The sequence below is a fragment of the Tamandua tetradactyla genome, chromosome 6 (assembly GCF_023851605.1).
Source record: "Tamandua tetradactyla isolate mTamTet1 chromosome 6, mTamTet1.pri, whole genome shotgun sequence".
In the NCBI taxonomy this organism is placed as follows: Eukaryota; Metazoa; Chordata; class Mammalia; order Pilosa; family Myrmecophagidae; genus Tamandua; species Tamandua tetradactyla.
This window is the reverse complement of record NC_135332.1, coordinates 102,566,215-102,588,555: the sequence shown is the minus strand read 5'-3', so window position 1 is coordinate 102,588,555 and position 22,341 is coordinate 102,566,215. Positions and strand designations below refer to the sequence as shown.

Genomic DNA, 22,341 nt, shown 5'->3' with positions numbered 1-22,341 from the left:
GTGAGAGGGAGCCTGGGCCCTTTGTCTGTGTTTTTGGTGTGTCCACTGTTCTCCTACAGCAGAATCACATGGAAAGCTCACATAATTTCAGATTCCAGGGGCGCTTAAACAAAACGCTTAATGCAGGAAACCTGCATTTTTTAGTTCTTCAGACAGTTCTGTGATTCATTAAAATCTAAGAACCACTGCAATAAGGAATCCTTTCTCAAATATAGGAACTTAGGAATTGAGTGGGAGAACTTATGGTACAAAAAGGACAGAATTACAACACTCTTGTTAGATGATTCTGCATTCTGATTAACTTATAAGGTATCTGTCCAGAGCTGGGGAGTTGTTGGCAATTGGGAAAGAGCTCAAAAGAATTAGAACATTCATTGCACATGCTAAAGATAGGAGTCCATCAAAAATTAATTAAAAAAACTCTTAGCATTAGTGAGCACGCAAGTGAAGCTGAATCACATGAATGTGTAACAGCTTCACTCAACAACATAAATTTATCCACTCAGGTATAATAAAAGCAGCAATAGAAACAACAAGTATTTTTTGTCATATCTCATGCAATGTATGGCACATACATGTTCTAAAAACTGTTTATCTAAAATTAATCTGGGGAAATTGAGGTTAAATTTATTTCATAGAATGCAGGAATGGTAGAAGATAAACAGATAAAGCATATTATTAAAATGCCTCACTCAATGAGTTCAGGCTGGCGAGGGAAGCCATAATAATCCAAGAAAGTGACAATGTACATGGAAAATGCAGAGGAGAAAGAAATGACACAGTAGAGAAGAAGAATAACTTCTCTAAAAGAGAATGGAAACTACGAAATGATGAGGGAAATTCTTATACCCCTGAGGTTTGAGTGATAAAAAGTCAAAGAGATGAAGAGATCAGTGACATAAAGAATGTTGACTAAACCAAGTGTCTATGGAGGTTTCCACAAACCAGACACTTTCAAAACAAGATTTTAAAAGGTTAATATAGATGATGAAGTTGCCCTAGATAGTTTTAGAAATGGGATAGACTAGAAGATCTGAAGTCATTGAGATTTTTATATTTAAAAGAATATGCTTATTTATGTATGAAAACTAAGTTGTAGATTTTAATGACTAAATGGATTCTTACTTTTTGTGTGAAAAGATTCTCCACATGGCCCTGAGATTATGACAGTTAGCTCAGTCTGCACAGCAACAACCAAAATGTATCCTTCTATTTACAGCTTTACTATTCTGTTATAATGCAAATACGTTTGTCTCCTGTTGAAGAAAAACAGCATTTTCTTCCCAGTGATAAAGAGTCTTAGGAAATGGCAATCTGTGAAGTGCATTAGGTGAAATGAGATTTTTTTTTTGCTTTTTCTCACCTTTATGAAAAAATTCAATGGCTTCACATTATATGTGAACATTTTCTCACAACTTTCCTATTAAGAAGCTATTATAAAATAGTCAAATGGGAAGTAAATGTTCTCTTTATTTCACAAACCACTTACAGGAAAGCAAAAATGTTCAGAAAACAAATTCTAGAAAGTGTAGGATGAAATTCAGGGGATGTCAAAAACAGAAGAAGCATTAGGAATGGATAGGCTCATCAAGATTTATACTATAGAATTTAATTCACTTTAAAATGTGGTTTCTAAGTTCACCTGCTCTTAGTAGATTATTATCTAGAAGGGTGACCTTAGCTCTCATATCTGTTATTGTCAGCACAGAAAAATATTGGCAGCATTAGACCATAGGATGGAAAGACTCATTAAAGAATGCAAGTTTCATGGAGAGGAAGGATTGGGATATTGCTGGAGAGATAACTCATGGTGAAATCCAGCCTGGAATGAAGTGTACCATAACAGAAACTGTGATATTGTCAAAGGTCTGATACATATTAACCATTATTGGTTCTTAGCTGCTCAACTGGAAGTCCAGGACTGCTTGATGAAATTTAAGAAAAGTAATTTCATTTGCTATGCAAGTAGGTACAATTCAAAATATCAACAATATCCATTCTTTGACTTGCATAAAAATTATGTATGTGTGCTCATATATGTCTATATGGAATTGTTACACTATAGTATATCTACATCAGGCAATACAAGGATAATAAAAAAATCATATTCTTGAAGAATATTTGATAACATGGAAATGTCCACATTACATTGCTAAGTTAAAAAAACGTTGCAGATCAGAATATTTAGTTTGATATCCAGTAATAAAAATTATATATGCATATATAAAAAGAAATGTGTGGTAAGAACAGAATGAAAATTCATAAGAGTCTTGGCTCTCTTAGTTTGCAGAATCATGGGAGGTGATTTTTATTATATTTTTCAAGTTTTTCATTGTTTTTCAAATGTTCTGCTGTAAATGTTCATTACTCAATCTTTGCAATCAATCCAATATGGGAAAACATATCATCTGAGTTTTAAAGCCATTTTCACTGAGCTCAATCCTGGAGCTCAAATAAGAGTTTGGAAGCTGCCAGTCTGGAGTTAGCACTTGATAGATGGAATTGATTGCCCAGGGAATGCATGTTTCTAAAAAATCCACTATTAAATTATGGGTATCCAATTATCCTGGGTAAATCCCCATTAAAAATTGAATAAGGACAGCAAGGAAATGAATAATACAGTAAATGCACAGCAATTAGAGATATATCAAACTGTATGTGCTCCTAATAGGAATTACATCTCCTGGAAAGTCACTGTAATTTGGTAAAAAGGGCATCAGGCTTTGGCAGCTCACATACCAGGTCTGAGATCCAGCACCCCCCTTACTAAGGATGTGATCTGGACAAATCACTGATTTTTAAATCTATTTTTCCATTGGGGAAAAAAAAGTGTGGCTAACAATTCATAACTCTCTTGATTCTTATAGTGATTAAGTGAGATAAATATTGAAAGCATTTCTACGTGGTAAGTTCTTAAAAATCACTAGCTTCCTCCTCCCACACCATTCCAACTGTCAAGAGCCTACCCATCATACTCAAAAGAAAGAAAAAGAAACATTTAAAATACCAAACAGTGTATGGATTATTTCGTCAAGAACCAACCCACTAAAATCAAATACTGAACGCGTCAGATAGTACCAAATCTTATGAAGACATTCTCCCCACAATAACACCGATGCCAAAGAAAAATGCAAGAGTACTTATAAATTAATACAAATAAAAATGCTATTAATCTCATCATCTGAGATTAAGTGAAGGAATTTGAGAAATATATTTCTCAACAGTGTGGTCGGTGGTCAGTAATTTTGGGGGCAAGAAAGTCCTCCTAGCTATGCTGCCTAACATTTCATGTGTCAGTGTGTTTGCACAGTTGGCTGGAATTGAGGGGTCCTTAAAATTTAGGAAAGCGAGCTGACTACTGAAGGCTCATTAAAAAAATTTTCAGCAAGATAGAGTGGGTAGTTGTCATTGTTTCTAGAAATACCAATGTTGTCATTTATAATATTAAGGAATTTAGGTGCCCCCCTCTGTGAACCGCCATCTAGGAATAACCTCTAGACTGTCAACCCTGCCAAAGGGATACGTGCCTGAACAGAAGCTTCACAGTTAGATGAGACTTAAATTGTGGGTCTTTGGGCTATTGTCTTTTCAATAATTTTGATGAAAATATGAGAGCCTATCAAAGACTCTAGACAGCTCAAAAGGTAAATTCATAACTTTATGTTTTTTTGTTATCAAAATGGAAAACACAAAGAAGCCTTAGAAAATCACAGGCTATATAAAGATTTATTTAAGGGTAAAACCGTTAAGAAGGCAGAAAAACAATAGCTCCAATGATAAATCTAACCACTGGTTTTGTTGGTAGAATTTGAATTCCCCACAAATCTAATAAGAGAAAAAAGATGAACCAAATTGAAAGTGAGAATGAGGAAGGAAAAATGATATTCTGAAAAGCTTTGTGATATAACAAGTCTTCCTTGATTTCAGTTGCACAAACAACTGAACTTCTAAAAAAGATTATAAAATATGGAAAGTGACAGAAGTTTAAGAAATCTGTACAAACCAATAAATATAAAAGAAATGGGGGTGGTGCAATGGTGGCTCAGTGGCAGAATTATCACCTGCCAGGCCAAAGACCCAGGTTCATTTCCTGTTGCCTGCCCAAGCAAAAAAGAAAAAGAAAGAAAGAAAAAAAGAAATGGAAGCACCTATTTAAAACTACTTTCTGGGCGGGCCGCGGTGGCTCAGCGGGCAAAGTGCTTGCCTGCTATGCCGGAGGACCTCGGTTCGATTCCCGGCCCCAGCCCATGTAACAAAAACGGAGAAACAAAATACAATAAAACAAGAAAATGTTTAAAAAAGATGTTTCCCTTTCTTCCTCCCTTCCTTCCTTCTATCCTTCCTTCCTTCTCTCTGTCTTTAAAAAAAAAAAAAAAAAAAAAAAAACTACTTTCTAAAAAATACCTTATACTGATGGATTTACTAATTCTTTTTAAATGTCACCAAGAGGTTGTTTCTGTTATATAAATTTATTTCAGAACACAGGAAAATAGTTAGAAGCTACATAATTTAGTCAATGAGGAAGATTTGAAACAAACGGTAAACCTGATAAAGATTACAAACTGAGACATGTCTATGTAACATCTATTAAAATTGATAAAGATATCAGAGAAGCATAGATGCAAACATTTTAAAATTTAAAACCTCAGAGGCAATTTGTTCAAAATGTTGGGGGTTGCAAAAATCAAGGGTTTGACCTACAATGGTAGATTTCAAGAGACAGAGGCTAGAATTAGTGAACTGGAGGATGGAACATCTGAAATCCAAAAAGAAACAGAAACTGTAGGGAAAAGAATGGAAAAATTTGAGCAGGGGCTCAGGGAATTGAATGATAATATGAAGCGCACAAATATACGTGTTGTGGGTGTCCCAGAAGGAGAAGAGAAGGGAAAAGGAGGAGAAAAACTAATGGAAGAAATTATCACTGAAAATTTCCCAACTCTTATGAAAGACCTAAAATTACAGATCCAAGAAGAGCAGCACACTCCAAAGAGAATAGACCCAAATAGGCATTCCCCAAGACACTTACTAGTCAGAATGTCAGAGGTCAAAGAGAAAGAGAGGATCTTCAAAGCAGCAAGAGAAAAGCAATCCATCACATACAAGGGAAACCCAATAAGACTATGTGTAGATTTCTCAGCAGAAACCATGGAAGCTAGAAGACAGTGGGATGATATATTTAAATTACTAAAAGAGAAAAACTGCCAACCAAGACTTCTATATCCAGCAAAATTGTCCTTCAAAAATGAGGGAGAAATTAAAACATTTTCAAACAAAAAGTCACTGAGAGAACTTGTGACCAAGAGACCAGCTCTGCAAGAAATACTAAAGGGAGCGCTACAGTCAATACGAAAACACAGAAGAGAGAGGTATGGAGAAGAGTGTAGAAAGAAGGAAAATCAGATACGATATATATAATACAAAAGACAAAATGGTAGAGGGAAGTATTACCCAAGCAGTAATAACACTAAATGTTAATGGACTGAATTCCCCAATCAAAAGATATAGACTGGCAGAATGGATTAAAAAACAGGATCCTTCTATATGCTGTCTACAGGAAACACATCTTAGACCCAAAGATAAACATAGGTTGAAAGTGAAAGGTTGGGAAAAGATATTTCATGCAAATAACAACCAGAAAAGAGCAGGAGTAGCTATACTAATATCCAACAAATGAGACTTCAAATGTAAAACAGTTAAAAGAGACAAAGAAGGATACTATCTACTAGTAAAAGGAACAATTAAACAAGAAGACATAACAATCATAAATATTTACGCACCGAATCAGAATGCTCCAAAATACGTGAGGAATACACTGCAATCACTGAAAAGGGAAATAGACACATTTACCATATTAGTTGGAGACTTCAGTTCGCCACTCTCATCAACGGACCGAACATCTAGACAGAGGATCAATAAAGAAACAGAGAATTTGAATATTACAATAAATGAGCTAGACTTAACAGACATTTATAGGACATTATACCCCATAACAGCAGGATACACCTTTTTCTCAAGTGCTCATGGATCATTCTCAAAGATAGACCATATGCTGGGTCACAAAGCAAGTCTCAACAAATTTAAAAAAATTGAAATCATACACAACACTTTGTCGGATCATAAAGGAATGAAGTTGGAAATCAATAATAGGCAGAGTGCCAGAAAATTCACAAATATGTGGAGGCTCAACAACACACTCTTAAACAACAAGTAGGTCAAGGAAAAAATTACAAGAGAAATTAGTAAATATCTCGAGGCGAATGAAAATGAAAACACAACATATCAAAACCTATGGGACGGAGCAAAGGCAGTGCTAAGAGGGAAATTTATTGCCCTAAATGCCTATATCAGAAAAGAAGAAAAGGCAAAAATTCAGGAATTAACTGTCCACTTGGAAGAACTGGAGAAAGAACAGCAAACTAACCCCAGAGCAAGCAAAAGGAAAGGAATAACAAAGATTAGAGCAGAAATAAATGAAATTGAGAACATGAAAACAACAGAGAAAATCAATAAGACCAGGAGTTGGTTCTATGAGAAAATCAATAAGATTGATGGGCCCTTAGCAAGACTGACAAAAAGAAGAAGAGAGAGGACGTAAATAAATAAGATCAGAAATGGAAGAGGAGACATAACCACTGAACTCACAGAAATCAAGGAGGTAATAACAGAATACTATGAACAATTATACACTAATAAATACAACAATGTAGATGAAATGGACAAGTTCCTAGAGAGGTATGAACAACCAACTTTGACTCAAGAAGAAATAGACGACCTCAACAAACCAATCACAAGTAAAGAAATTGAATCAGTCACTAAAAATCTTCCCAAAAGGAAAAGTCCAGGACCAGACGGCTTCACATGTGAATTCTACCAAACATTCCAGAAAGAATTAGTACCAACTCTGCTCAAACCCTTCAAAAAAATTGAAGTGGAGGGAAAGCTACCTAATTCATTCTATGAAGCCAACATCACCCTCATACCAAAACCAGGCAAAGATATTACAAAAAAAGAAAACTACAGACCAATCTCTCTAATGAATACAGATGCAAAAATCCTCAACAAAATTCTAGCAAATCAAATCCAGCAACACATTAAAACAATTATACATCATGACCAAGTAGGATTCATCCCAGGTATGCAAGGATGGTTCAACATAAGAAAATCAATTAATGTAATACACCATATCAACAAATCAAAGCAGAAAAATCACATGATCATCTCAATTGATGCAGAGAAGGCATTTGACAAGATTCAACATCCTTTCCTGTTGAAAACACTTCAAAGGATAGGAATACAAGGGAACTTCCTTAAAATGATAGAGGGAATATATGAAAAACCCACAGCTAATATCATCCTCAATGGGGAAAAATTGAAAATCTTCCCCCTAAGATCAGGAACAAGACAAGGATGTCCACTATCACCACTATTATTCAACATCATGTTGGAGGTTCTAGCCAGAGCAATTAGACAAGAAAAAGAAATACAAGGCATCAAAATTAGAAAGGAAGAAGTAAAACTATCACTGTTTGCAGACGATATGATACTATACGTCGAAAACCCAGAAGAATCCACAACAAAACTACTAGAGCTAATAAATGAGTACAGCAAAGTAGCAGGTTACAAGATCAACATTCAAAAATCTGTAGTGTTTCTATACACTAGCAATGAACAATCTGAGGGGGAAATCAAGAAATGAATTCCATTTACAATTGCAACTAAAAGAATAAAATACTTAGGAATAAATTTAACTAAAGAGACGAAAGACCTATACAAAGAAAACTACAAAAAACTGTTAAAAGAAATCACAGAAGAACTAAATAGATGGAATGGCATGCCATGTTCATGGATTGGAAGACTAAATATAGTTAAGATGCCAATCTTACCTAAATTGATTTACAGATTCAATGCAATACCAATCAAAATCCCAACAACTTATCTTTCGGAAATAGAAAAATCAATAAGCAAATTTATCTGGAAGGGCAGGGTGCCCTGAATTGCTAAAAGTATCTTGAGGAAAAAAAAAACAAGCTGGAGGTCTCACGCTGCCAGACTTTAAGGCATATTATGAAGCCACAGTGGTCAAAACAGCATGGTACTGGCATAAAGATAGATATATCCACCAATGGAATCGAATAGAGTGCTCAGATATAGACCCTCTCATCTATGGACATTTGATCTTTGATAAGGCAGTCAAGCCAATTCACCTGGGACAGAACAGTCTCTTCAATAAATGGTGCCTAGAGAACTGGATATCCATATGCAAAAGAATGAAAGAGGACCCGTATCTCACACCCTATACAAAAGTTAACTCAAAATGGATCAAAGATCTAAACATTAGGTCTAAGACCATAAAACAGTTAGAGGAAAATGTAGGGGAATATCTTATGAAACTTACAATCGGAGGCGGTTTTATGGACCTTAAACCTAAAGCAAGAGCACTGAAGAAAGAGATAAATAAATGGGAGCTCCTCAAAATTAAACACTTTTGTGCATCAAAGAACTTCATCAAGAAAGTAGAAAGACAGCCTACACAATGGGAGACAATATTTGGAAACAACGTATCAGATAAAGGTCTAGTATCCAGAATATATAAAGAGATTTTTCAACTCAACAACAAAAAGACAGCCAACCCAATTACAAAATGGGAAAAAGACTTGAACAGACACCTCTCAGAAGAGGAAATACGGATGGCCAAGAGGCACATGAAGAGATGCTCAATGTCCCTGGCCATTAGAGAAATGCAAATCAAAACCACAATGAGATATCATCTCATACCCACCAAAATGGCCATTATCAACAAAACAGAAAATGACAAGTGCTGGAGAGGATGCGGTGAAAGAGGCACACTTATCCACTGTTGGTGGGAATCTCAAATGGTGCAACCACTGTGGAAGGCAGTTTGGCGGTTCCTCAAAAAGCTGAATATAGAATTGCCATACGACCCAGCAATACCATTGCTAGGTATCTACTCAAAGGACTTAAGGGCAAAGACACAGACGGACATTTGCACACCAATGTTTATAGCAGCATTATTTACAATTGCAAAGAGATGGAAACAGCCAAAATGTCCATCAACAGATGAGTGGCTAAACAAACTGTGGTATATACATACGATGGAATATTATGCTGCTCTAAGACAGAATAAACTTATGAAGCATGTAATAACATGGATGGACCTAGAGAACATTACGCTGAGTGAGACTAGCCAAAAACTAAAGGACAAATACTGTATGGTCCCACTGATGTGAACCGACATTAGAGAATAAACTTGGAATATGTCATTGGTAACAGAGACCATCAGGAGTTAGAAATAGGGTAAGATAAAGGGTAATTGGAGCTGAAGGGATACAGACTGTGCAAAGGACTAGATACAAAAACTCAAAAATGGACAGCACAATACTACCTAATTGCAATGTAATTATGTTAAAACACTGAATGAAGCTGCATCTGAGCTAGTTTTTTGTTTGTTTGTTTGTTCTGTTTTTTTATATATATTTTTTGTATTTTTATTTTTATTTTTTTCTCTATATTATCATTTTATTTCTTTTTCTGTTGTCTTGCTATTTCTTTTTCTAAATCGATGCAAATGTACTAAGAAATGATAATCATACATCTATGTGATGATATTAAGAATTACTGATTGCATATGTAGAATGGAATGATTTCTAAATGTTGTGTTAGTTAATTTTTTTTTAATTAATAAAAAAAAAAAATCAAGTGTTTGAAAGCGAATATTTCCAGTAACTAGTATTGGTAATTCTGTGCACTGGGGAAATATTTCCAAATTGTTTTGCATCTTTATTTCTGCACCATCCCTTTAGTTTTATGTTGGGAGATTTCATTTGTTTTGGTTTTGGTTTTTCAGTTCAAAGTGTATTTCATTCTTGTTTATAATTAATTTTTAACATTTTTTTTTTTTTGCTTTCTGCAGTTTATAGCATGGAAAGTTGGAAATGACCCAAATGTCCAGTTAAAGAAGAAAGTCTAGAAAAATGATGATGGTACAATCAAGTACAATTTATATGAGAGTCATATATAAACATTAATAAGGACTTTGGAGAAATTTGCACAAAAATTCCTGAAAGTAGGCCATATTGTATGTATGGTATTCATGCTGTCTTTGTAAAATTTTAAAAACTCAATATTTTATATGCATGTGTGGGCAGGGAAAAGATTTGGAAAAATATATATCGAACAAACATTAAAAGAGGAAGATTCTGAATAGGTTGTGTGATGGGTCTTTCTTTTGCTCATATCATAGATTAAAATCTATGAAAACAAAACATCTAAAATTCTGTGATTACAGGATTTAAGATTTTTAAATTATTTGTAATTCAGTTCATTTTACTGAATGATCTTCTCATTTAGAAATATTTCCACGAATTTGACACTAATTTCCAAACAATTTGAAAGTATAACTTAGCAATTAGCAATATGTGTGCCATGTGTCGATTGTATATCATATATGTGGCCAGAGGTGAAGAATTTGAATCACTGATGATAATCAAGGTTTTGATATTTTTAATCATCTTAACCTAAAACATGCTAAATATTGTATAACTTTGTGTTGAACTGGTGCCATTTTGTTACATAATTGACTGAAATTGACCTAGTATCAAACACTGGCACCAGTGAAAATAGCTTCTTAACACAGGAGTGATGAAGTATGTCTACTTGGGGGCCAGTTTTACTTTTATGAAATTTTCATTGTGACTAATTTGTTTCACACCATATTGCTTCAACCAACCCTTATGCCAGACCATGATCAAGAAACTATTATCCTGGGAATGGAAGGATGCTGCAATGTTCGGACTGTTCCTGAAAGCAAATTTTAAATTTAATTAAATTTTACACAAAGTGCTATAAGGATTCCTAATAAAATGAAGAAGAGCATTGCTAAAGTTGATATAGAAGAATACAAAGTATATAATCTTTAAGAAATTCTTAAAGGAGTAAAAATATGATGGAAAATTGATTCAAATATGAAATACATTTCAACCACAATAGTTAAAATTGTGAGTTTTAAAAAATAACAGCACACAAAACTTTTGATTTAGAACTAGTTTCATAAGTATATCATCAACTCTGTGACATGTACCTATTTTTATCCAAAGGAGTATGTTTTTTAAATGATACCCCTAGTTTTGGTATCTTTTCCACATTTAATAACGATATTTATCAATTTATGTTAGTTCTGCTTATGAGTACTTCACAAGAGTGTTCAATGTGCAGCTTTTGAAAATGAGAAAACTTTGAATACTTCATGACACTAAGTGATAATGTTTCATGAGAATAATATTGAATGTTTTCCAACACTCTAAAAGCTAGTATCTTTCTAAACTGAGAAGCCATAGGTAATATCACAAAGGAAAATCTTTAACATTTTAAACATTATAAAGGCATTCATTTTAAAGCTTTAAAAAAAAGTCATTGTTAAGTATAACCAATTGGATGACTGATCAAAAGTGACTGATATGTCTGATATCAGTCATATAGTTATGATGATATAGACTATATGATCATATATATCAGACTATATGATCATATATATCAGACTGATCATATAGTTATCATTGCTCCTTTTTTGGGGGGGGAGAAGGGGGTGCATGGCCCAGGAGTCAAACTCGGGTCTCCCACATGGAAGGCGAGTATTCTACCACTGAACTATCCATGCACCCATCGTTGCTCCTTTTTAAATTTTCATATTTGATTGTGCAGAGGAAAGAAGGGAGAGAGAGAAGGGGAGAAGGAGCAGAAAATCAGCAAAGAGAGCTCTAGATACCCCCATTCCAGCAAAATAAATGGGACCAACTGTAATTGAAAATCAAGAAGAAAGGAGGAAGTGGAAATTGAATGTTGCATGAAGGAGGGAAATAAGATAGTTTGGGGGTGGAGGTGAGAGTAGGGTTGAAGATATTACTTTATCTAGAAAATTTAGCAGTTGAGTTCACAAGGAACCAAATAGAACCCTTAACCTAACTTGAAACTGAAGCAGTTGAAGTAACCAGGTTGAGGCTATAGGCAATCACTTGCTCCTCAACTTATTATTAAGCATAAGTTATATACATTCTATTGTACTCGAATTCTTCATATATCAATTCATCTCTAGTTTACACACATGTAATCATCAAAAAATAGAGACTGAAAGAAACAAACTATCTAGTCAAACTTCCTTTTAAATATTACAGGTTAGAATGCTAAGCTTTTTTAAAAAAAATGCTAAGCTTTTAGCACTACTTAGAAGACCCTATTTCTATCATATTGTTTTATGCTCTTATCGTCAGTCTCCAGATTATTTTTAATAGCAATCCAAACAAGTGTCAGGTACCCCCATCCCAGCTTGTAAAATATTTGGTAATAAGGAAAAGCATACTCCCAAAATGATGTCAGTTTCCTTCCTTTCCCTACCAGGCTACCTTAGCTTATTCTAAATTTAATATTTCACCAAAATCATAATTTAGGGCTGCTTTTTTGTTCTTTCCACTCAAACGACTTTTGGATTCATGGTTTTCTCTCTGGCTTGTCTATTTTTTTTTTCCATTGATTTTTGCTCTTATTATTTTCTTCTTTCTATTTACTTTGGGTTTAATGTGATCCTTTTTCTAGATTTTTAAAGAAGTTTACAATATTTATGGACTACTTTCTTTTCTAATATAAAGCTCAAAATTTTATACTAAATGTTGCTTTAGCATCATTCCACAAATTAGAATGTTCTGTGCAATCAAAATATTTTCTAAACTTCCTTATAACTTCTTTGATGTATGGATTATTTAGAAGTGTGTGGTTCAATCTGCAGATGGTTAGGGATTTTGAAGCTATATTTGTTATTGATTTCCATTTGAATTCCATTGTGTTCGAAGTACATAACTTCATTATTTCAGTATTTTAGAGCTTATTTTGACTTGTTTTCTTTCCCCAGAAAATGGTTTATTTGTGAGTGTTTTATGTACACATTCACTGTGGTTGCTGAGAGTGTTCTATCAATAGCAAAGAGGTCCAGTTCCTTGATAATGTTTTCATGTCTTTTGTATCCATATGGATATTTTATCTGTTCTGTACTGGGAGAGGAGTGTTGAAATCTCTAATCATGATTGTAGGTAACTATTTCTTTTTGTGAACAATCAGTTTTGCAGGTATGTTCAATCTCTGCTATTGAATACATATAAATTTAAGATTTTTGTTTTATTAATGAATTGAGCCTTTTGACACTATGAAATATCTCTCTATCTCTGTTAGCATTCTCTGTTTCGACATATATTTTACCAGATATGCTTAGAATTTATCCTGGTTTCTTACAGTAGACTTCTCATGGCATACCTTATTCCACCTATTACATTGTATTTTTTTCACCTTTAACCTTTTTTTTAATATTTAAAATATGTAACATTTATTTTTGCATGTCTAATATATTAGACACAAGGTAATTGGGTCCTACTTGTCCATCCAGACTGGTAGTTTCTCTCTATTAGTTTTCTACCTTAATTTAATTTAATTATCCTATTTTTGGATGTAAATCTATGCCTTTTCACATGGTGTTATTGAGTGCATATCCATTTGGAGCTATTATAACTTCCTGGTGGATTAGTACTTTTATTGCTGCAGGGCATTCCTTTGTTTTCTAGAAATGCTTTCTGCTGTAAAGTATGTTTTGATATTAATATAAACACTGGCTATCTTTTGATTAATATTAGCATGGCACATATTTTCCATCCTTTTACTTTCAGATATTTTTAAGATATGTCCCTTGTAAAGTAGCAATTATTTTATCTTTATTTTACTGACAGATTTTAATTTGCTAAATTTTTTTTATCAAAACCATCATTTCCTTTTCTTATCCAAGTTTCACTACTTTTTTTTTTTGCAAAAGTCTTCTTTTTTCTTATTTGTCTAAAAAACACCTTTATTTCACTTCTATTTTTGAAGATTTTTGCTGTATTTAGAATTCTTAGTTGTCGATTTTTCTTTCAGCACTTGAAACATGAATTCCCATTGGGTTCTGGTGTCCATATTTCTATTGAGAAATCAAACCTCAGTCTTATTGTGAATTCTTTGAAAATAAGATATCTTTTTTTTTTCTTGCTACTTTTAAGGTTTGTCCTCTCTCTCACTCTATCTCTGTCCTGCTTTCTGTGTTGCTTTCTGTCTCTCTCTCTCTTTTTTTTTTTTAACATGGGCAGGTACTAGGAACTGAACCTGGGTCCTCTGGCATGGCAGGCAAACGTTCTTGCCGCTGAGCCACCATGGCCTGTCCTCTGTCTCTCTCTTTTTATATCTACTCAGTGACTGTATTTTGATTTTTCCAGTTGGAATTTCTTTGTTCTTGTTCCGCTGAGGTTTACAGAGGTTCATGAATATGGGATTGATATCCTTCATCAATTCTGGAAACTTCTTTAACATTATTGTTTTAATATGCTATTAAGCACATATTTTAGCTTTAAAATTGTCATTTAATTCCCTTTTATTACAATATTCTGATGAATTCTCTTTATTTTTTCCATATTTCTTCTATTTTATTTACTCTAGTAAATATTATTTTATTCTACATATTGCTGCCTGCTAAGATCAGTATTTAGATTGCCTGTAAATCCATCCATTTTGTCTATTTTTTTTGTTGTTGGTTTGGGGTAATTTGTTTAGGATTTCAGCATATAGAATTCTAAAGGCTCTGGTGATATGAAAAACTTCTTGTTTACACGTCAAGTAAAGCTTAGCTGATTATCTTAATCCAAGTAGGGACTGAGATGAGTAAAGCCTGGGTCGAAGGTTTGGAAAGTCCTAGTCTACTTCTGGTCCATTCTGTGATTCTCAGGTTGTGTCTCTTCAGGGCTTTCAAATGGCTCTGCAGTGTATTCAATGGTCCCTCACTCTGGTGGGTTTTGACATTCTAGTCCTGTTTGCTTAAGGCTGATTCCTGCCCCCAAACATATGTCCTCACAATTTTGCACGAATGAGGCTGTATGTTTTGATTCCTCTTAGTCTCTGGGTTAGTCTCTGTAGCCTTAGAAGACTCCCAAAAGTGTTGCTATTTTCCTTTTCCCCAGAGTTTGATCTTGCTGCTGGGACAAAGTCCTAATTATCAGCCTTTTGTCCAGCACAGAGTCAGCAAATGCCTTCAGGATAAAGAAGCTACAGATCACCAGCTCAGGTGTTTTCAGTTCTTGGTTCCTATAATCCCCACTGTTTCAGAAGTTCTCCGATGCCTTTTTGTCTTTTTTTTTTTTTTAACATTTTTTATTGTGAAATATAACATATATACAAAACAAAGCAATAAATTTCAAAGTACACGGTGACACACAAGAGACGCTCAAGAAATATAAGTTGTATGAATGAGTGTACACTCAGTACCCCTGTGGGAAGAAGGCTGAAATCCTTCTGAAGGCATTGTATTAATAATTGTCAAGTGGTTAAATGTACAAGCTTGCTAATATAATGTACATTGTATTAATAACTGTCATCTGTCATTGATTGTACTAATAATTATCAATTGTCAATTGACAGGTCTCAAGAAATACATGGGGAGATAAAGGTGCTTCCAGGGTAGACAGATAAATCAGGTAGGCTTTTCGAAGGAAATGCTTTTAAAAGTTAGCCTTTGAAAATATAAGGGTAGGAACTGTTTATTTTGAACAAAAGGAAACTTTTGGTAATTCCCACATCCAAATTCAGTGTTATTAGTGGTAGCAGTCAAATGGTACAAGGTAGAGCAGCAGGTGGTCTTAATCGTATCTGTAATAAAGCTCAACTGTTAACCATTTGATGAAACAGGGAAGCTACGTGGTATTGACTGCTCTTACCGATAACAGATTTCATTTTTAATCTTCTCAGAAAATGTAGTCAGCTTTGTCCTTGCTTTTAAGGGTCATTCAAAAAGCTGGATTATAAAGGCACAGCTCCTGGCCAGAACAACAACGACTGGGTGAATCTTGATTCACTGTTGTCAGGGCAAAGCAATCTAGCAGTTGTCATTACCGCCCCCATATGCAGCCCTGAAGGGTGAAAAGAAACAAATACATTTCTGCTAGAGCACAAGGTTCCAACCTTTTCACTAAGCTTTTCTCTTAAGGATCTGACTCATAAGGCCTGTTCAAGGTCTCTTGATCATTTTTACCTACAGGTATTAGATAAGAGAAAGACAAGGATCTCTGGAAGATCAAAATTCAGGAGTAAATAAATGTAATGAAAAGAAGAGCAGATGTATTTGCAGTTCTGCTCCTTATTTAGTTCTTGGTGCAAAATAGAATACGACATACTACTTTTCTGCAAGGAGTGCATTTTTTAATCTGGGGGCGACAAATTTACACTCCTGAAATATAAGCAAACAGCAATGTGCCAAGTGGGTATATGCCCAAAATAATTATTAATTTTAAATCTTTCTTGCTCAGTCATTCTGCAGATTCTAAGCAAATCTAGTTTTCCTACCATACCATTTTGAGAAGAGAAATCTCCATCCCCCTCCCTATTTTTTTTTTTTCCTTTCCTAGACTCACCTTTTTCCCAAGAGTGACTTGGAACCTAGATGGAAGCCATTCCTTTCCTAAACTTAGTCTTAGGTGGAAAGGAAGAATAGAGTGTTACTGTTTCTCTCTTTCCTATCTCTAATTCACATTTCATCTTCAATTTTTGTTTTTACCATGAATGAAGATTTATTTTCCCTTTTATAGCAGTGATATTTTATTCCCCTTGGGCTTTGAGTTAATTCTCATAATTGAATTTTAACAAAGGGTCAAATTTGTTTTAGGAGAAGCTGAAAAATATCAAAATGTTTTTTCTTAAATGTAATAAACTTTCACCTTTTGTTAAGTAAAAACAGGTAAAGTAAAGCATTAAAACATAACAGTTCCTATCTTCAACACCATATATTTCTATAAACTTTTTCATAAACTGAATTGTTATAAAAAGATCACATTTTTCCTCATTAGAATCCTATTAAATTCAGAAGTTCTAATTTTGATGTATGGAATTAACACCAAATTCATCAGTTATTCCCAAAATTTTTTACATGACAAATCCTGTGAAAATCATACTGCAACCAATATATTTAATTGCATTATATTAACTAAGAACAATTTTATTAAAATAAAGCATTGCTATAGTATATATGTGCTGGTCTTACAAAATAATCTATGTAATTCATGTTTTTGGAAATAACATTTCTGGTTTTCCATTTATATTCTGTCACATATTGATCTGTTTATTCAACTGCTAGAATGTACAAACAGGCAACTTAGCATATGCTAAAAATTTAAGAAATATATGGGGAAAATATATTATTGAGAATTAATCATACATATCACACCAACTTTATTATGTATGCTTTGAATTTTGATTTAGAGCAAGATTATGAACATTAGATTTATCAGAGAAGTACCTCAGCCCACTTTGCAAACTGTCAGTGGGCTAAGAAAGTGAAGCGTGAAATCCTCTTAAATATATTGTAACTATTATTTAAACCATTATAATAATATAAAATGTTAAATTATAGCCCAAATTCTACAAAGTGGACATAAATATTTTCTGTATATGGATCATTAAACATGATCCCCTATATTTAAAATGCACATACAAAACCTAAACATAAAATTATTGTAGTATAATAGCCATAATGAATATTGATACATTTATTAATACTTGTCTACTTAGAATTTTCAGTTTTGATTTTTGCTGTGCCGATTGCCTTTAAAATCTTCTCCAAAGGGTTTTCACCAAAATATTTCCAGGGTTTAGGAGTAGAGTAACATAGGGAATATTTTCCAGGTTGCTCTGAATAACTAGAAAACTGGACAAAACATATGAATGGGACAAAACACATGAACAGCGATTTTTAGACATAAGACAAGAGGTGGCACAGAACTTGGATCTTTGAGAGACAGGAAACAAGTGAAATGGGCCCTGAAATTGCTCTGGCTTTTTCTTGTAGTCACAATTCATTTAATGGTACAGGCAAATGGATCCCAAAGGGAAGAAAGAGAGATATAAGTTTAAGGTAGCTGAGGTGTCTGGAAGTTGAGGGGCAGAGTTCCAGAGAAGAGGATGTTACATAGCCTTCAGAAAACCATCTAAGAGTCCTGTAGGGTCTTTGCTCATCTCTAAGATGTGTGAACACAGAGTGAAAGTATGTGAAACCAAGTAAAGAATGACCAGAGAGGTAGGTGTCATTGGCTAGACCAGAGCTGGGAGAAGTGGTTGAAATGCTTCCCAGTTTCTCCTTATCTGGGTCCTGGGCTCGGCTGCCTCACTTGTACTCATTCTCCTTCCCAGATGAGGGAGAGCCTGTTAGTGAGAGGCTGAGGATCTGATCTCTACCTTGTGAAATTTCTACCCCACTCCTGGTCACCTCTTTCTTGCTTTTTGCATGGACCTCTTTGTAGGAATTAGATTGCTGTCCGGGAGTTTTCAGGAAGTTTTTCTGACTTGATTTTCAATCTGTTAATGATCATAGGAAACTATGGCCAAAATGGAGGCGGAAACGTCCCTTTTGGACAACATGATTGGAGTTGGCGATGTGCTTCTTTTAGAACCTTTCAATGAGGAAACTTTCATTGATAACTTCAAGAAACGTTTTGACCATAGTGAAGTACGTACATACATTGGAAGTATGTTTATATCTGTTAACCCATACTGGTCATTTCCATTAATTCACTAGAGAAAGTAGAAGAGTACAGGAACAGAAATTTTTATAAACTGAGTCCTCACATCTTTGCCCTGTCAGATGAAGTATACAGATTCTTTTGAGATAAAAAAGACCAATGTATTCTCATTACTGGAGAAAGCAGAGCAGGAAAAACAGAGGCCAGTAAGTTTGTTATGTCCTACATTGTGGCTGTTTGTGGAAAAGGAGCAGAAGTTAATCAAGTCAAAGAACAGCTATTACATTCCAATCCCATCCTGGAAGCTTTTGGAAATGCCAAAATTGTAAGAAATGACAGCTCCTCTAAATCTGGCCAATATATGGAAATTGAGTTTAACTTTAAAGGAAACCCACTGGACGGCATGATAAGCAACTGTCTTTTAGAGAAATCTCGCGTTGTTAAGCAGCCAAGAGGTGAAAGAAACTTTCATGTGCTCTACCAGCTACTCTCTGGTGCCTCAGAAGCACTTCATAATAAGCTTAAAGTCAAGCGAGATGCCAGCAAATAAAACTACTTGAATCTGGGTGCCACCAAGATTAATGGAATGGATGATGTTGCAAATTTCAGAACCATTTATGAATGCCATGTTGATTGCCAGCTTTCTGGATTATGAAGTTGAGTCTGTCTTGGAGGTGGTGGCAACTGTGTTGAAATTATGGATCACTGAGTTCAAGGCTAACTTTTGAGTGAATCGTTTAGATGAAAGCAAAAATCAAAGATAAAAATTAGTTAAAAGAAATCTTTTTGAATTGATGGGCATTGATCAGGCAGTTCTGAAGTGAACATTCCATTTCCAGACAGTTGAGGCCAAGTGGGAGAAATTTCAACTACACGGAACATGGCTCAGGATTAAAATGCCTGTGATGCTCTAGCTAAAAGTCTCTACAGCAGGTTGATTGCAAGGCTGATAAATTGAATCAATGAAAGCATCAAATCCAAACGAAAGTAAGAAAGAAGGTCATGGGTGTTTTGGACATTTGTGGCTTTGAAATTGTTGAGGACAACAGCTGTGAGCTGTTTACTATTGATTATTGTTATGAAGAGCTGCAACAAATCTTCATTGAACTTATTCTTAAAGGAGAGCAAGACAATTATATACAGAAGGACATAGAATGGACTCACATGCACTACTTCAGTAATACTATCATTGTGACTTAACAGAAAATAATACAAATGGAATCCTGGGCATGCTGGATGAAGAGTATCTGAGGCCTGGCATAGTCGTCACTGAAACCATCTTAGAAAAGCTGAACCAAGTCTATGCCACCCACCAGCACTCTGAGAGCAGGATGAGCAAGTGCTCTAGATTCCTCAGCAGCACATCTTTGCCTCACAGCTGTTTCAGGATTCAGTATTAGGCTGGCAAGGTGTTATACCAGGTGGAAGGAAGGATTTGTTAACAAGAACAATGACCTTCTCTCTACGATGACCTGTCCAGGCCATATGGAAGGCCAGCCAGTCCCTCAAGTCTTTGTTCCCCAAGGAGAACCCTACTAAGATCAACCTGAAAAGGCCTCCCACAGCTGGGTCCCTGTTGATGGCTTCTGTGGCCACTCTGATGAAAAACCTACAGAACAGGAATCCCAACAGTACTAGGTATGTAATTTTTATTTATCATTTGGTAAAATGATAAATGCTGTGCACATCTACAATGAGACTCTAGTTTACTATCAGTTCCTGTACCTGGGTCTTCTAGACAATGTTCAAGTGAAGAGGGCAGGCTATACCTTCAGGAAGGCTTATGAAGCTTGCCTAGAGAGATACAAAATGCTTTGTAAACAAACGTGGCCTCATTGGGAAGCACCAGCAAGATCTGCTGTGGGAGCTCTGTTTAGTGAATTAGAGATCCCTGTGGAAGAATAAGCCTTTGATAAATCAAAGATATTCATCTGAAACCCAAGAACATTATTCAAACTGGAAGACCTGAGGAAGCAATGGGTAAAGGACTTAGCTACTCTAATTCAGAAGATATATCAGGGTGGACACACTACAATGCTTCCCACTAATGAAAAAAAGCCAAAATGTGATTGCTGCCTGGTATAATAGATACGTACAACAAAAGTGATATCAAATGATAAAGAGCCTTGGTAGTTCAGTCTTATATCTGAGGTTGGAAGGCTCGAAAAATCCTATGGGTACTGAAGCACCAAAAGCATTGTGAGGAAGCAGTAACTAACATTGTAGCCTACTGGCATGGTACCTAGGCACAGAAGAAACTCAGATGCCTGAAGGAAGAGGCTAGGCATGCTATTGCAGCTATTTGAGCTTACTGGCTTGGATCTAAGGCTCAGAGGAAATTGATATGATTGAAGGAGGTAGCCAGATGTAAACATACAGTTGATGTCATTTGGGCTTACTGGACTGGACGGAAGGTGTGTAGAGAGTACAGAAAATTCTTCAGATCCCATGCTGGAAAGAAAATTGGTGAGTTTACACTTCAGAGAATTGCATAACAATAGTTCTTAGAAATGAAAAACAAGATTCCTTCCTTATTTCCATTAGAAAAGAATTGGCCCTCAAGACCTTACCTATTGTTAGATTCTACTCACAAGGTGATAAAAAGGATTTTTCACTTGTGGAGGTATAAAATACACGAGGAACAGTTCACAAATCAGCAGAAACTTATTTATGAAGAAAAACTAGAAGCCAGCGAACACTTCAAAGACAAGAAGTCTTTATATCCAACCAGTTTTGTGCAGCCATCCCAAGGGCCTTACCTGGAAATCAATGAGCTCCCAAAGTATAAGATTCCATTGAAGAAAACATTATTATTGTTCAAGTTGTGAACAAATTAATCATGCTAACGGGAAGACTACATCCCGAATTTTCCACTCAACAAATAATAATCTCCTACTTGCTGATCAAAAGTCTGAACAGATCAAGTCAGAAATTTCTCTGGTAGATGTGACGAAGGTATTGATGAGCTTACAAACCAATGGTTTCTTTGCCATCCACCTCAAAGAAGGCTCAGAAGCAGCTAGTAAATGAGACTTTCTCTTCAGCAAGGAATAGCTGATTGAAATGGCCACCAAGCTCTATCATACAACTCTCAACCAAACACACAAAAGCTCAATATTGAAATTTCTGATAAGTTCCTGGTACAGTTCAGAAAGAACAAAGTATTAGTGAAGTTCTTTCAGGGTAACTAGAACAATTGGGAGTATCCCAACTTGCAAATGAAAAAAGAATTATCTCCTTGAAGTTGTCCCTTAACTGGCACGTTCTCTCTGCTTTCAAGGACCGTTTCTTTGTAATAGTACAATTTGAGTTTTGTTTTGCTTGGGATTCATTGTATATTTGGGAATTCACAATGGCTAATACTGTTAGAGTCTTTTGGCAAAATAAAACTATTTGACTAATCAATTTTTATTATTGTAGTTGCTTTAACCCTTAAGGTACACTCATGTTTTGTCCAGGGGCAGGATTGTAGAAACTAAGTGTTTGTGCCCTGCCAGTTCTGCTCTTTGTTTAGCCATCACATTAGTTCTGTCTGTCATAAATCAACATATTACTCATAAATCATTAATATATCTAATTTTAGGAAATAGTCTTAAAAAACAGTTCATTCACTCATCAAATATTTAATGAATGCTTACTCTGTGGTAGGCACTGTGTTAGATGGTATGAAAACTTACCTAGAAAACTTCTTTTGTTTTTAAGGCCGTTACATTCTGCCTGACTTGTGCTGGGTTAGTTTAGGGCTGAGAGG

General features: G+C 35.0%; 1 long non-coding RNA gene and 1 pseudogene across 1 annotated transcript in view; both read left to right on the top strand.

Annotated features, from left to right (window-relative positions):
* The window catches only part of LOC143688660 (uncharacterized), a 35,625-nt gene extending 25,654 nt beyond the window's left edge, over window positions 1-9,971 (top strand). Inside the window, exon 4 of the long non-coding RNA XR_013178211.1 lies at window positions 9,935-9,971. This is a non-coding gene — a long non-coding RNA (uncharacterized LOC143688660). The remainder of the gene's footprint in view (window positions 1-9,934) is intronic.
* An 8,477-nt stretch (window positions 9,972-18,448) lies between these two features.
* Window positions 18,449-22,093, top strand: LOC143686256 (unconventional myosin-Ib pseudogene; annotated as a pseudogene).
* The last annotated feature ends 248 nt before the right edge of the window (window positions 22,094-22,341 follow it).